Source organism: Pygocentrus nattereri, chromosome 6, assembly GCF_015220715.1.
Source record: "Pygocentrus nattereri isolate fPygNat1 chromosome 6, fPygNat1.pri, whole genome shotgun sequence".
In the NCBI taxonomy this organism is placed as follows: Eukaryota; Metazoa; Chordata; class Actinopteri; order Characiformes; family Serrasalmidae; genus Pygocentrus; species Pygocentrus nattereri.
Genome location: NC_051216.1, coordinates 18,478,402 through 18,495,087, shown reverse-complemented (window position 1 = coordinate 18,495,087; position 16,686 = coordinate 18,478,402). Strand labels below are relative to the sequence as shown.

Genomic DNA, 16,686 nt, shown 5'->3' with positions numbered 1-16,686 from the left:
TATGAGTTCATTTATGGTCAAATCCCAGCATCCCGGTCCCTTTAACCCTTCTTCAGCGCAAGAGAGACGAGAGCTCCTAAACCACTAAACCAGCAAGACCTCTGTGCCTCACCTCCAGCCACGACAGCCACTGCCATTTGAAATTCAAATCAAACAGTAGCACTCAGCTGCAGCAGCGGGAAACTAAACGAGGGCCAATGTCCCTGAACTCATCACATTCTCTTCACACTGGCAACACTGGACACAATGGGGTGATTAGCTCTGGAATCGGCTCTCCCACAGCCTGTGTCCTTCCAGCCACACACAGCACATCTGACACATGCATCCCCATTCCAGATATAAATGAATTACAGCACAGGAAAGAAAGAAGCATGAGGCAGAGAGGGGAGGAGATAGACACTGAGGCAGAGAACTAAAGAAAAAAGGGCAGAGAGAAAGTAATGAAAAACAGAGGAGAGTGAGAGAGAGAGAGAGAGAGAGAGAGAGAGAGAGAGAGAGAGAGAGTGAGAGAGTGAGAGTGAGAGAGTGAGAGAGTGAGAGAGAGAGAGTGAGAGAGAGAGAGAGAGAGAGAGTGTGAGAGAGAGAGAGAGAGAGAGAGAGAGAGAGAGAGAGAGAGAGAGAGAGAGAGAGAGAGAGAGAGTGAGTGAGTGAGAGTGAGAGTGAGAGTGAGAGTGAGAGAGAGAGAGAGAGAGAGAGAGAGAGAGAGAGAGAGAGAGAGAGAGAGAGTGTGAGTGAGTGAGAGTGAGAGTGAGAGAGAGAGAGAGAGAGAGAGAGAGAGAGAGAGAGAGAGAGAGAGAGAGAGAGAGAGAGAGAGAGAGAGAGAGAGTGAGATGTGAGAGCTGTACCAAGATGTAAGAAAAGAGAAAGAGAGAGCTAACAAGAGAGTGTGAGTGGCAAAAGAAAAAAGAAAAGACAAAAAATAAACAGAAAGAAAGCAAGAGAGAGATAAAGAAAGAAAAAGAAAAGATGAAAGAGAAAGAGGCAGGAGAGAGAAATAGAACAAGAAAGACAGAGAGACAGCGAGTGAGAGAGAGAGTGAGAGAGAGAAAGAGAGAGAGATGGGAAGTGTGGATATTGCATTATGCAGTATTATGCTGTAGTAAGGGGGGGTTGCAGGTCAGTGGTACTGTACTACTGCAGCAGAGATGTGGAGCAGAGATGCTCAGCGCAGCAGAGCTGTCACACCGCATCACTTTACTGGCAAATAAACCAGAACTAATCAGACACGACTACTGACCCAAACCTGGGCCTCACTGTCCATCTCAACTAACACACCATTCCTCCATCTCTAGTAGAGGTGTACAAACAAAATCTGTAGAATATTCACTCCTGACAGACCGCTGGCTTAACTGATTAATTTTTCAGTTAAGTTGTTTATTTTCATTTAAAAATGTTTCTGTCTTTCTAAAAAAAAAACTTTCCTAAAACCTTGAATAAATTGCCTGTAAAGAAATCAGAATTGTGCATAAAAATGTATGGTTTTGCAGCCCTAATCTGTAGGATTATTCACAGGCCTTGCTGCTTGGAGCAGATTCATTCAGAAATACACACTTTCATTCAGACAATACGGACAGTGTGAAGCTAATGAAAGCAAAAGAACACGCACATAAACATGCACACACAAACATGCACATTCATTCAGAATCACTTCTCCCACAGATGTAGAAGGCAGCTGCATGCAGAGACAGATATGGAGAAAGAGAGAGTCAGAGAGAGAGAGACAGAGAGACAGAGAGAGAGAGGGAGAGAAAGACCCTGAAGCTTTAATTTCAAAGACAGACACACTTCTCTCCTCTGTATCAAGGCTGCTCTAGCCCGCCTCAGGGCTGTCACTGTAGTTGGTGGGTTTGGGGTGTTGACGCCCTGTGCAACTGCACCACCAGAGGCCGAACCATGTCACAAGTCTATATAGATACCACAGTTCAGCATAAAATCGAAATAATTAAGCAACCAGAGAGCCTGAGAGACAGCAGAAGCACTGCCACCAGCGTGTGAGGAGAGGCACTCAAGTCTAGAAGCCTTTAGTGGGTCAGTGGGACTAGGAAGTAAAGCTAATCAAGCTTTCACATATACTGCACTGCCGCAATAATACAGAGCTGGCCTACGCTGGAGATCATGGCCTTCCCTGGACTCTCTGTAAAGGGACTGAAATACTCACCTGGGAGTTCTCCCTTATGCATATTTAAGAGGTGCACTTTTTCAGCTTCATGGTTGGCACTTCTAGGCATAATTAGAGTGTGAGTAGCTCACAGAAGAGCAAATTAGACAGAAACTAGAGTAGGCAAAATGGGGTCAGGCAGACAGACTACTTTTACTGTTCAAATTTCTTAAAACCAGTGAAGTCTAAGGAAGCTTTTTCTATTACTGCAAATGTAGAGTTAAAGCAAGTTACATTAAGTATTTTGCAGCAGTGGAGAAGGATTAAATAGTTATACAGCAAACAATGAAACAATGGATAGTAAATTATATTAAAAAATGACTGAATGCTAATTTCAGACAAGTTATTATGCACCTGGTTCTCAATCTCAACAATTTGTCATAGTCTGAAACCAGTTCCTACATGAACCTGACCATCCAGTCCAGAGAACTGTTCAGCCCACATCTGTTACAGGCATGTCAACTGATCTGATTATTCACCAGTGAGTGATGTGCGGACTGTGACGTGTTTTCAGAGCTGGAGATCTTTGAGCTCCAGGGATGTGTAGAAGCATGAAGATGCTGAGTGTGGGACCAGATGTGAGTTGTATACTATAGTGATGAGCTAAAGACATGGACCATGTAGGCACTGGAATGAAGCTGGTCAAGAAAGACAGCTACTTCTAGCACAAAGATTCTCTGTACGAGTTTCTCCTTTGGTGCTCTGAGCAGCTGAGGTCTCATGACCACATATGGGTCCGCTTGATTCTTCTTGTTGCGTCATATGGTGTTATCGCCATTTGTCCAACACAGAATACATTTTTTTTGTTTCTGTTTTTTTTTTTATCTATTTCACATCCTGCTACAGACCTTGGGATAGCCAGGCCAAATATGGGCCATCTCAAAGAAAACAGCAACCATGGCCAGAGAAGAAGTGAGCTGAAAGCTCCCTTGGGTGTTCTCATCCACCAGAAGGCCTTAATTTGCACATGCTTGGTTTAGGAAAACAGCCTCACAGGACGCCCAGCTAGAGAACTTAGCAAAACACTCTTGCACAGATTACTGCAATACAATAAAGCATGTGAGGAGCATAGAGCTAACATAGTAATATCAAGAACTTGGTGGATGATCTATAAAAATGGTCTATGCAGAAACATAGGAACCTAGACTGAGGATAATGAAGGAAGATTGGCAGGATTTTCAGCAGGACTACTGTTGTTTACTGCCAGAGAGAATAACAGGCAAGAGCTCCAGACAATTTCTGACTAGGTGAAAAAAAGAATGATGGAAAGCCTTGACCAGTATGATGCCTCTACCCTTCTCTGACAGCTCGTCTACATCAATCAGTTCGCAGACTGTCTGCCTCTCCAGTAAAAGCAGTGTAGTGTTTGTACATCAGGACTGACTGATGCATATCTATGAACTTCTATGTCCAAAATCATGAATTTATAGGAAAACGAATCATCAACTTGGAAATCTGAGCAGGCCTAAGAAACGTCACTCCTGCTGACAGGCAGGAAAAGTGATTGAAGCACTGCAGGGAGGAGAGAAAGTCCATGTAGGAGTTCAACCAATGCAACCCAAACATTCCTGAACTGTAAATCCACACCAGAGCCTGAGGGAGGCAGCTACATTTCCCAAATCAGCTCCATTTTCACACTACAGTAACAGCGTTATCACACTCGCACAATGTGTCTCAGTTTTAATCGCGTGGGAGTTGATTGCTTTCCCCATGCTGGGCACCACTGGTGGGTCAGACTGATCCATTTCAGAAGACACACATGGTGTTTTACTGCACATGCAACAACAGGAATGTACCAGCAATGACAAGATCAGCACTACAAAAGATCAAATATTTTACTGCACATGCAACAACAGGAATGTACCAGCAATGACAAGATCAGCACTACAAAAGATCAAATATTTTACTGCACATGCAACAACAGGAATGTACCAGCAATGACAAGATCAGCACTACAAAAGATCAAATATTACAGCACAGAGGAGGAGGATTGGCTGTGCTCAGCAGAAGGTGGACACTTGCAACATTCTTCAGGAAGAAGAAGTGTAGGTGTGCACTGCCCTAGGAGCCAAAGCTTCTGATTTACATGAGGCTGAACACTGTTGGCCCCAGCAACTTGTTTCACTTGTGACCACAGTGTTCTCCCCATATGTGTCCTTGTACAATGTATATAGGCAGTTACTTCATTTGATTGGATCTTTATTCAGTTCCACTTAAGACACACAGGCTTATCTCAAATGCTTGTCATCAGCATCCACTCTTTGTGGCCCAATGAAAATTACTCAACTGATCAAAAGATACACAAACTTAGGCTAATATACATTGTTTTTTATAGGCATGCACTGATATGGGGACCATGGGACAATGCCAATATCTGTCATGCATATTTGTTGATGCTGAAGCTAAAGCTTATATATAAACACTTATAAAATGTAGAAATTGGAACTACATCCAGTAGGAATGGGTACACTTTTATGCCAGTATTTAAATACTGAAATATAGAGACATAGAAAATACAAAGACTATCAGTTCAGTGAAATGTTTGTTTTAACAGGAGATAAAATATAGCAAGTTTGCTTGTATTTGCGAGTAATATGTATGTTATATTACACTTTGTTACTCTAAACCAAAACTGCCTTAATATGAATTATATGCTAAGATCACGTTGTCAAAGATGAGAGGCTTGCAGCATTATTCTCTGACAAACATGTTGACACATCATTCAATGAAGAAAAAGACCTTGTGTAGAAGATGACGAGTCCTCTTCAACATCCAGTGTTGAAACCATTTACTCTAGTATCTAAGCTCAGCTCATCTGACACAGCCTAATCTAATATGAAAACCTACTGACTTCGCGCAGCTGTTTTAAATAATATAACATAAAAAATATTTGTCTGCACATTCCTAATTTTTTGTGCAACACAATTGCCGTCACCTAAAAAAGGTAAGATAACAGTCCGACAGTAATTCCGGTCGAATTCGCTTAACATTTCCGTAACATTTCAGCCCTTTTTGACGTTTTTTTTTCCTTCTCTACAGTTAACCGATTATCTGTTCATTAACTCTTACCTGAACACATGAACATGAAAACCATGCAAGTCCCTAGCATGTACAAGAATTAGCAGTGAGGACAAATGTAACATTTGTTAGTAGAAGGTCAGAGATGCAGTTATATGAATAGGCGTTTAACTGAGGGCATGACTTGATACATTCATGGTACTAGATTCACAATTCTGCATTCGGCACTGTCAAATCTCCACAGTGTATACTGTCACCGTTTTGCTATACAATATCACAATTTTAAGCACTAAAAAACCTAAAACTCGTCTAGCATTGACTAAACATTTAGCTCTTCCTGAGCACAACAAATATGTCCTTATATATCTCTCATTTTTACAGTTATAACCAATAATTTTTTTAATGTAATTATCTGCTGATACTGATTTGACTGTAGAGATAAACGTGCTCCAGCACCACATTTTTTAGAGAAACTAGTAGGACCACTTCTGAACAGTGATTCTATTCATAATTGGAGATGAAACATTTCTCTTATTGTGCTGGGTAGGCTGCAATTTTGAAGACTGTGAGTCCAATAATCTAACTTCCTTCCAATAATCTAACTTTGCAAATATATATGAATATTTATACAGTTCTATATTATATATCAGACTAAAGCTATTTGAAACACAGATCTGGTACTCACCATACTCTCCACCTCAAAACACAGAGGGATTGTTTTAGTCACTATGCAGGGAAGTTCATATTCTGCAACACACCAAGAAAAGGACAAAAAACAAAAGAAAATAATGCAAATATGGGGTGGAGAGCGTGTGGCTAAACGGTTACGGGAGGGGTTCTTAAAAAAAGCATCACGCTGCCAACGGATCACAGGCCAGCCTGCCAAGATAAAGAACAAGCGGGCACAACACAAAGTATCCACTTCAGGATGCCGCCCTCTAAAGACACTGTTTCGGGCTAGAGAGACTCATACCCAACCCTCTCCTCCACCTTCAGTCAAAAAGCTCATGCTACTAACAATGAATGAAAGTAAATATCCATTAGTTAGCAATACATAGACAGGGTCATGTTTTGCTAGTACTGGTAACATTTGAAAATGTGCAGTTCACTCCCCAGTCCATACAGTCCATATGTGGAAACTAAACTGCAAAATTCACATTTCATTGTATCCATGATGCCACAAAAAACAACAAATTCATACATATCCACCCATTCAACCTACAGCAATTCAGGTCCACCAATTTTTGCTCAAGTTACAAGGAGTGTTTATGCTTCTGTTGCGGTCCTTTTAATACGACTCCACAAGGACCATTTAAAAAAGGAACTGACTATATAAAGAGGCAATAACAGCTGTCCTTTACAAGGTCAAAAAAGGAAGATGGGTCATGGAAGGAAGGACCAAGCTCTGGTAACTACTTTCTAAAACAAGGGTGGTGCCCAGCTAGACCCTGATAACTACTTCCATGGCAACCTTCTTAACAGTGTGGAAGTTCACACACACACACACACACACACACACACACACACACACACACACACACACACACAAACACAGGGGTCAGTCAGCACATAACGATAGCTTACTCATTTAAATAACAGCGATTATCCACTTGCCTTGGCTAAATAAAGACATACAGATGTGCATGGACACACACACACACACACACACACACACACACACAGGCAATGAGGGCCAGAAGTCTTAAAATATGAGCAAACAATACCTTCACGATTACTCACCTAGTCTCCTGTTTAGGCAGATTATCGTAAAAAGTATGTGGAACCAAGTGAAATCCAATCTAGAGGCTGTGACACAGGACTGTTTATTCACCTGACTCACCAGACAGCAATAGACTACCTTTACGCAGTTGTATGATGACATTATTTACTGCCAGAACTATCACAACTGAATTTAAACTTCTCTTACTGTATTAGGCAAGTGTTCAGCTTAGTACCCTCCTAGCCTTTTAAACTGAACTTCTTAGAAATGGATCGTTCAGCGTTCTTCTGAGGTTGATACAAATTGCTGTTTATCGTGTAGCTGATGCCAATTCCGATCGGAGGTGGAGACCAGAAGATACGACACTTAACAACACTGGCAAATACACCAAACATTGTTTAAATATGTTTAATGATCTTAACACTGCAACAAGCTGAAGTGAAATAGGTGCAGTTTTACAGCTTCAGGCCCAAACACTTACATAGCATTTTCAACTCTATTTTCAGACACAAATAACAAGTCAAGCAATTAAATGACTGTTGCACCGAATTCATAAGTTGGACATAGACATACTGCAATCTCAAAAACTTGCAATTTACCACTTTTAAAAATTTTGATGGGTTCATAAGGTCACAGAACTTGTTTAAAAAGGTATGTTAACAAGACACTTAATAGTAAACACACAACTAACAAGAAAAACCTAACATTTCTATTATATAAAAAGAGTGAATTTGGGAGTTAAATGGTAAACTAGCCCTATTAGTGAAATAACTCACATGAGTCAATCTCACTGGATATTGTGGTAGTGTAAGATTGTATTTAGGCAATAAAATCGTTATACCGCACGAGCCGAGCTAATCACTGATAGCATATTTATACTGAAAATCATCTGATTTCAACCTATAACCGATTGATCTTCTTGCCCAAATTTATTTCCTGTTCATACCTGGTATAAATATCTGTCTAGAGTGATTTAGTCACAGCTGGACACAGTTTGCACCTGGCATTTCTATGTGTCATCATTTACCACTTATGATCATATTTACTAAATAGATTTACTGTCAGTCTCTTTCTGCATTTGTTATCAGATAAAATGTACAAGGAATCACTGATCACTTATGTGTTTAGGTTACCCCCATAGCATTATACCTCCTCCACCAAACGATACAGTTGGCACAGTGCAGGTAATGTTCTAATGTCATTAACCAAACCCAGACTCATCCATCAGACTGCCAGATAGAGAAATGTGGTTCATCACTCCAACAAAACACGTTTCCAGGTGTACGTCCTGGCTGAGGTGTTGTTCCTAGCTGCTTACATTTCACATTATTAACACTTTCTGTTGTCCAGGCCAGATATAGCAGGTCAGAAGTGTCACAAACTGACTTGCAGCAAAGGTGGCATTCTATGATAGTGCCGTGTTTAAAGTCACTGACTATCAAGATTGTAAGGCTATGTATTTATGTATATATATATATATATATATATATATATATATATATATATATATATATATATATATATATATATATATATATATATATAAACATTGCACAGCGTATATTGCAACATATTAAAATCAAAACTTAAAACACTGCAAAAAAATGATTAGGGTGTAAGCCTAAAAAAAGCCTAGTGCTTGAGGAAACATTTACGTCCAGTGAAATGTGATTCAATCCTAGACTGCAACAATGTCTGGAATACCAGCCCTTCAAGTAAAAGAAAAGCACCCTTCAGGGTTTCACTTCAAACCTCCAGGCACACCTGAGTCATTCTCACCCAATAAAGACAAGAGGAAAATCTCTGTCTCAACACATCAGTTCCAGCAAAGCAGAATAGCTCAAAATCATCATGTCAGCAAATAAATATCTAACAAACCACCACTTTAATCACAGACAGGGCCTTACTGACTTATGTGATGGTGGGTTGCTTCCAGAGAACTCAGATGACTCAGTGAAACTGTGTGTGTAATTCAATGAAACGCTGACTGGCAGAAGAGGCCAAATCTCAATTTGAAAGTAATACACATACGCCAGAATGAATTAAAGTGTACACAAAAGCTAAATAGCTGGAGAGCTAAAGCAGAGTTAAAACGCTGTATGGAGACCCAGGGCTGTGTGGTGCCTTCAAACGTGTGTCGAGTGGGTAGCGAAAAACAGCTGGAAAAAGGGAGCGTTACGACAGCACCTTCAGACATGTCAAAACAGGGAAGCAGCACGAAAGCCTGTAATGATGATCAAATGATTATACATGCTTTCCACATTTCTCTCTGCCTCCAAGAAGAAAATAAAACAAAAAGAAATCTTAGAAGATGAAAGAGTTATTTCATTAGCGGACATATACGATGGATTATCTGACCATTTTGGAACACTAAATCCTGAAAAAAGCTAATGCATACATTTTGCTTTAACCCCTCAGACATAAGATGCTATCACAGAGTTAGCAAAACACTACAGATAGCCCAGCAGCACGGAGCTGCGGCTGTAAACTGTACGTGCTCCTGATTTCCAGTCACTCATTCCTCCCCAAGAACACGAGCCTCATTCTTCTTCTCATTCTTCCACATAAGGAGGAAAAGCTCAGAAAATCTGGCACAAAACGATAGACAGAGCAAAAAAGAAGGGAAAAAAATGGAAGAAAAGGAAAAAGAGGAGTGAGCTTAGATTTTCCAAACATGAACTTAAACATTACATCAACGGTGCTCTAGAAAGCTGCTTCTGTTCAAATTTCACCCCATTAAGAGTCGCCAGCAAGCTAAGAGAGTACTCTGAAGTATTATTTCCGGGTTGCAACACCTTAAAGGGTAAAAGGTGGCAGTGGTACAAGAAAATGTGTGCAAATGCTAGCTCTAGCTTCTCTGGAAGACCAGCCTTATAGGCCTTGGAGTGGATTTACTCAAAACAAACAGGCCAGAACAGAGCAACACTAGACGCTCCGATTACGCTGGCAAGGCCAGGGAGGGATCTGAGCACAAAGCTGAGATGTTAGAACTCTGATAAGTGTGCACCAATCATACACTCAGAGACATGTGACCTGACAGAGAGACAGGCCAGTTCACACTGGGCTATCGTCCCCCTGTCTCACTTTTTCTTTTTCCATTCTGACAAACCCTCTCTCTCTAGCCAGCCAGCCAGTCATTTCTCACTAACTCTCCCTCCATCCTCTTTTCAACACACACACACTTGGCTGGCTTTCTAGAGCAGGTCAGGTCTGATCCAGAGACATTAGCAGTTGGCTGCTGGCAGCGCTGCCCTGGTCACATTAAATGGAAGCTTAAGATCGCACAGGGAAAGATCTGCATGCAGCACACAGTTACGCACACACGCTCTTCCTGTCTGAACAGGTGAAGGACATACCATCTCTTTTCTCCCCTCCATCTCTTTTCCTCACTTCACTCCCACTGCCCTTCACTGTCCATCCCTCCCCCTCGACGAAATCTGATAAAAGAGTGAATACTGGCACATACTAAACGGGGTGCCACCTCAGCTCTGTAAAGTTCCTAAACACTCCATCAGCAACATGATTTTTTACTAAATTCAGTGGATAATGTCACCAACAGCACACATTTCCCAAACAAGTGTCCTTACAGTGAGGGTAATGTGTATTATTCCAACCCGTTCTATACGTACAAATGGTCTGTGTCATTTTGTGTCCAGGAATGGAATATTTTTTTTCCTGGACCAAAAATCTAGACAATCTAGGAAAATCCTGGACAGTTGTCAATATGCCAAACACTGTATAACCAGTTTGACTCTAGTAATTGGACCTTTACCTCTCCATGCTCGGTCCTATTTTTCAAAAATGAATATAAAACTTCTGCTGAATCTGTGGCTCCCTTCTCTCTACGATGTGCACCATGTAAGCCAAGATATAACAGACTGTACACCTAAATAGTGCATTCTGTGTCCAACATAAAGCCATTTCCATTGAGCCATAAGCTGTAAGATTACAAAATTTAGCACACTATTTCTATGTAGAAGCCATAGTTTCACTACCTATGCAGTACACTACACAGGGAGAAGGGTGCAAATTGAGACTCAGCCTTAGTACATCTCAGTGATTCTCAAAAAAATGATTATCCTTAGGAAAGCAAAATCTCACATATGTCATTCTTCTACACAAGACATGTTCCTCAGTGGTTCTTCCCTTAGACATTAAAGTCTAGAAAAAATGTTTAAGAACCATGACTTGCACATCTTAATTCGAAAAGCGGTTCTTCATAGGGCTGCTGTAATTACATCACTGACTGCATCACTGACTGTTAGTGCCTCACATTCGCCTCACAATTTAATTTGATTTGATTTTGAATTAGTGCCAAAACATTTATAAAATGATTCTTGATGCATCAGGTAACAATTTTTACTTTGTATGCAGCAGTTTTACACTGAACCCTTCAGTAGTTCTTAACTCTCAGTTTCACTGGGTTAGCCTGTTGGCCAGATAGCAATGTCCTGAGCGGGTTGTTAAACAAAGCCACATTCTTATGTAGGGTCATATTTAGTATGGTTTGGGCATTTTATTTCATTTACACTACAATTATGACCAACTGTGACTGCAAACATGCATGCACTAATGAGATCCTGCATTTTTTCCTCTTTCAGCCTGGGTGATGTCGAAGTATCCTACTTTATAAAGTGCTGGGCTCGAACTGGCCAATGTCTCTTTGGTGAAAAGAGTAAGAATGAGGCGATCTATATATTTTATCATTTTGTTCAGATTTAGTTTGGGTTGTGCTTTAATCTTCTCCGGTTTTAAGCCAGGATAATTGAAGGTGGTCACCTTGTGTGAGGGAATTCAGTTTGTCAGAAAATTCATATTTTATTCAAGGAAATAACACTAAAATTCTGTTTCTCTTATAAGGGGTCTCTACTCTTACGGAAGACCTGGGACCCACTCAGTGCCCCCGCCCCACTCCCCAGTCAAACCCTGTCTGGCTATGTCTGAGTACATGCAGAGCCTAAATTAAAAAAGACTGACTGTGGCATTTTGTGATTTAATTCAGAATCTTTTAAGAAAGAATCGCTATGCATTTTTGATGCTCCACCAGCATAACGTCTGAGTGTAACTTCAGCATCCACAGAAAAAAATGAGTAATGATTATTTACTGAGTGGCTGTTCCTAACCTTAACTGACAGCAGCCTGTTACTAAATAACTGGTAGCAGCAGCCCTAGTTTTTCAAGAACCGTACAGGTTCTACAGGGAACCTAAACTGGTTCTTATGGCACCTTTATTTTAATGAGTGTACAGATATTTTCATTATTGTGCATCCTGTTTAGTTAAGATCGCCTTTAGGTGAAAAGGAGTGAAGTATGTGAGATTTCACTCCCTTTGAAATTATTTCCAGTCTGCTTCGTTATTGTAATCTTTGATATCAAAGCCATCTACAAATCCAGCAGAGACACGCTCACAGCATAAATTCTTCACGTCTACCACTCAGAATGACAGAAACATGAAAATAAATTGTCTTCCTTCTGCTCACCTGCACACCAACATGAGGATCAGCAGCCAAAACAAGTCCACAGTCTTGGCAGTTGGCATGGAGTTCCTTAATCAGCCACTGTTCTTGTGTGTTTCCTGCTGTACAGTGATTAAGAGGGAGCAGATTACGTGACTGTGCAGACTGAACACTAGATAAAGGTGGTGCCAAACATACTCTTCTCTATCTCCCTCTCACTCTCTCTCTCTCTCTGCTAGCAATGAATTGAACATTTTATTTTCAGCGTTGGTGCACTACCAGAATGCAACACTAGCAAATCTACATCACATAAACATTTAATTACAACCCCTCAGCAGACATCGATAACATGGGACAAACAAGCTAATGAGGTTTAATGAGGGATACTCATCACATGGATCAGATGGAATATTCTCACACTTCTTTTGTATGCATGTGGGGAACACAAGTGCACAAAACATCTGTCAGTCAGACAGGATGGAAGGCAAACTGCACACATCGAGAGAACCACTTAAGCCAGCTCCATTTGTATTATGGTTTCTGAGTTGATTAATGCAGCATATGAGTAGTTCATGCAGTTGCACAACAAGCCTAGTCAAAACTAACACTGTGGTAAAATGGCATATTTGGCCAAACACAGCAAAAAAAAAAAGACTTGCCACATTACATATATTCAGGGTATTGCCTATTGCCCAGTAGCCCTGACCACAACATTTCACATTTAACCAGTAAAATGCAGAGCCTGTAACCTGGGTGGCCAGTTCCCTGGGAATTTCTTTTGTTTGTTTATTTTTCCCTTTCAATAAACCAACAGACCAATTGAATTTCCAAACATTTACAAATATCCACCAATAATAACAAAACAACTACTTTTCACCCTCCTGCATGAGATCCAGAGGCTGTCTGATCATCCAATCAGAATTTCTCAACTATAATGTTAATACTACCACCATCTCTGTCATACTGAAAAAGGGTTATTTGACTCATAACAATAGTAGAACCCCTTTGGTGCTATATAGAACCAATTTCAAAAGGATTCTTTAAAAGAACCATTTATATAATTGGGTTTCCATCATGGAGAAGAATGATTTGACCAGGCAAAGAATCATTTATGCATTCAAATGGCTCTTTGATTGTATATGGTTCTATTGCCCTTACTAACCATTTTATTAAGAATACACCTCAATAGCTGACATGAAACCAAGTGAAAACTTCTTTCTAGAACTACTTCATAGCTTGCTACACCTAGGTTATTTACATATGGTTTTACTGCCAGTGGCAGTGCTGACAATTAAAAAAAAAAAACAAGGATGGGGGGGGGGGGGGGGGGGATGAATCAGAAAGTTCATTCTTTACTAGTAACTCTGAAGTAACTTAGAAAGCCTAATTTTCAAAAGCACAGCCCCATCTTTCGAATGATGTTGTGCAAAGATCTTCAGTGGTCCCAGTAGCAACCGCCCAGGGTGTTATCAAATGATAATAAATCTTCAATATGGCTATACTGCAAAAAAACAAAGATCCATTCCCTGATTTGACTGGTGTAATAAAAAACAAAGTGGACAAGGAGAAAAATGGAGCGGACATGGGGAAGTACAAAGCAACACCTGACAGTTTTTAGTACCAAAGCATGATTTTAGTTGTGTATGTTTTCAGATTTCTGTCTCCAAAATCTTAATCTTGAGTGGCCAGTGCATTTTTTTATATATGTACACCAGTATATATTAGGAAGGCTCACACAAAGGCTATAGAGCATTCAAAGCAAAAAACAAACAAGACACTATGTCTCTTGTGTTTTATCTATATGTGATACTAAACTGAAGAACAGCTGATAAGACATTGTATTAAAACTATGCTATTCTATTTGACTGAACTCATCAACAGGTTAAAAATATACACATCTCCCTTGTTTTGAGTCAAGTGTGTCTAGGATCCAGAAAGCTGCCTCTCAGGCTGGAGTGGACGTGTGGCATTTATCTGTGCCTGCTGGGAGCCTGACCTCTGACACAGGCTGTCTGAGGGCATAAACAGCCTTTTAAACTCTGACCACTCTATCGACAAAGACAGCATCAATAAGAAACTTTTAAATGAGTACAGTAGAGCTTTGTAGATGTAATACAGACTTTGTGTAACCTTATCTACTTAGGTTGATCATAGAAGGCGCGCATGGGCACACAAACACATGCAGTTGGCTGACTCAGATAAATCCACTAACTGGCAATCACCAGTGTTTCTCAAAAACACTGGGTGAGAGGGCATAAGCAGTTTTCATCTCTTACCCAACACAGACTAGTCACAGCAAAAACACACACTGCTACACAAGCAAGCTGCACCTTCACTATAGAATTAGCCACAGTGACTAACAGAACACCTGGTACATGAAAACAGAAAGTAGAACACACCCAGTATTTCATTCCGGCACTGTGCAAAAGATGTAATAAAACAGTATAATAATTCTTCATGCTGAAAACAATAACCACCCTTAAATCATCCTAGTCACCCTGGGTTTGTGTATGTACGCCATGCTGTTTAGCTGTTTTGTGGAGAATCAGAAGCAATAAAAATGCTATCACAGTGTCAAGACATACTGGACTGAGAGTATTACTGAAGATGTTTACCTACACTGCAGTCATCTGCCCACACTGAGAGAGGAGAGTCAGTCATGACTGATGAGATGATGACAGTTATAAGCTGTGGTAGGCCAGGTGAGTGGGGTCTCTAGCTGATGCAGATGTACCAGACTGATTATTAACATGCAGGTGCATATCATATTTCATGTACAGAACAATGCACGGCAACAATTCAGACATTCTTTGTACAATTTCCACCTGAACAAGAACCATTCCAGGAGACAGTCAAATGGTTTAATGTTTAATGCTTTTTAAATTTGATTTCTCAATTTTAGTGTCACATGTTTTTTGATATGTAAAGAATACAGAAAGGCGTAAGTGTTTCCCCTAGACATTGCCTGTGTGGTGTCATCAAACATGTGCAAGACGAGAACACAGTGAGCACATCATACATGTGAATACATCAAGTTCTCTACATCCATTCTTTATAGCTGTATTTACAAGAAATGCAATTGTGTGACTAGGAGTTAGAAGTCAATAAAAACCCCAAATATACTTGCTTTTGATTATTAGGGCTATTATTGAAGAAATTTTATTGGTTACAAACATCCAGGAAGGTGAACTCACACCGGTTTTACTCAACAAAAATATCAAAGATGAAACACCAAGCTTGAATTTCTTGTCTTATATTACAATTTATTGAACACTATATGTCACTAAAACAACTCAAAGCTGATATTTTAGTTTGCAGAAAATGTTATTTCTTAAGGCCTAGTGTTACTATAATTAAAGCCTACTGTGAATAACTAAGATGCTAGAAGGCTAGATGTTAGATGCTAGAGCTAGATGCTGCTCCTCTGGCACAAGCCAGCTTGCCTCTGCCGCACATGGGCTAATCTTGGACCTAAATTTAGTGCATCATTAAATTTAAAAATAGATAAGTTAGTGGAGAATGACAAAAATTACTTTGTGCACATACCACAAAAAAAAAAAAACGTTGCAAAATATTAACCTGACGGTTACCTCCTTCTGTCTGGCCTATTTTATGATGGAGGAAATGCTGCAAATGAACATACTTCAAACAACAGTCCCCCTTTATTGCTAATTTGATGAAACAAAGCAAGAAATCCTTAACGATTCAAACTACACTCAGAATGTGGGCAAATGCTCGCTCTTAAACTACTGCACTGCATTCAACAATAAAGGCAATGTTGTGCTTCTTTTAGACAGTGATAGAATACATGGTAGCACACAGAAATCTGTGAATTACACTAAAGATGTACTTGTATGTGATCCAGCTATTCAAGGGGTTTAATCAGTTAAAGGGGATTTTGCCAGATCCTGTGAAAATATCACCAGCAAGATTGCTCTGAATGTTAGGTAAGAGAGAGTAAACTGCCTCTACTCCATTTTCCAATGCTGTTATGTTACTCTTACCACACATTTTCCTTTTCTCTCTCACTCACATTTTGGAAGCTTAATTTCAGTCCAGGGAATGCTGGCTGGGGTCATGCTGGTACACGAGATCTTGCATCGGCTTCCAACAAGGTCAGCTGCAAACAAACACATACAACCCCACCATTTGTGTCTCCATACACCATTTGTGTTTCCTGCAGGACTCAAGAGAATGTGCATGCTGTAAGAGGGAATTTTGGGTATGCATTCTCAGCATCAGGACACTTGGGCCCTCGAGAGCTGCACCCACCCTACTTTCACAACCACATGATGTCATTCCAGCAAACGAGGCCAGTTCTGGAAAGGGGACTG

General features: G+C 40.3%; 1 protein-coding gene across 4 annotated transcripts in view; it reads right to left on the bottom strand.

Annotated features, from left to right (window-relative positions):
- raph1a (Ras association (RalGDS/AF-6) and pleckstrin homology domains 1a) overlaps positions 1-16,686 on the bottom strand; it is a 95,039-nt gene that overhangs the window by 74,207 nt on the left and 4,146 nt on the right. The window contains exon 2 of one of the 4 annotated variants that reach the window (XM_017691714.2): positions 16,386-16,472. The exons of the other annotated variants lie outside the window; for them this stretch is intronic. The gene's annotated coding sequence lies outside the window, so the exon portion shown is untranslated. The remainder of the gene's footprint in view (positions 1-16,385; positions 16,473-16,686) is intronic. 4 annotated transcript variants of the gene reach the window in all.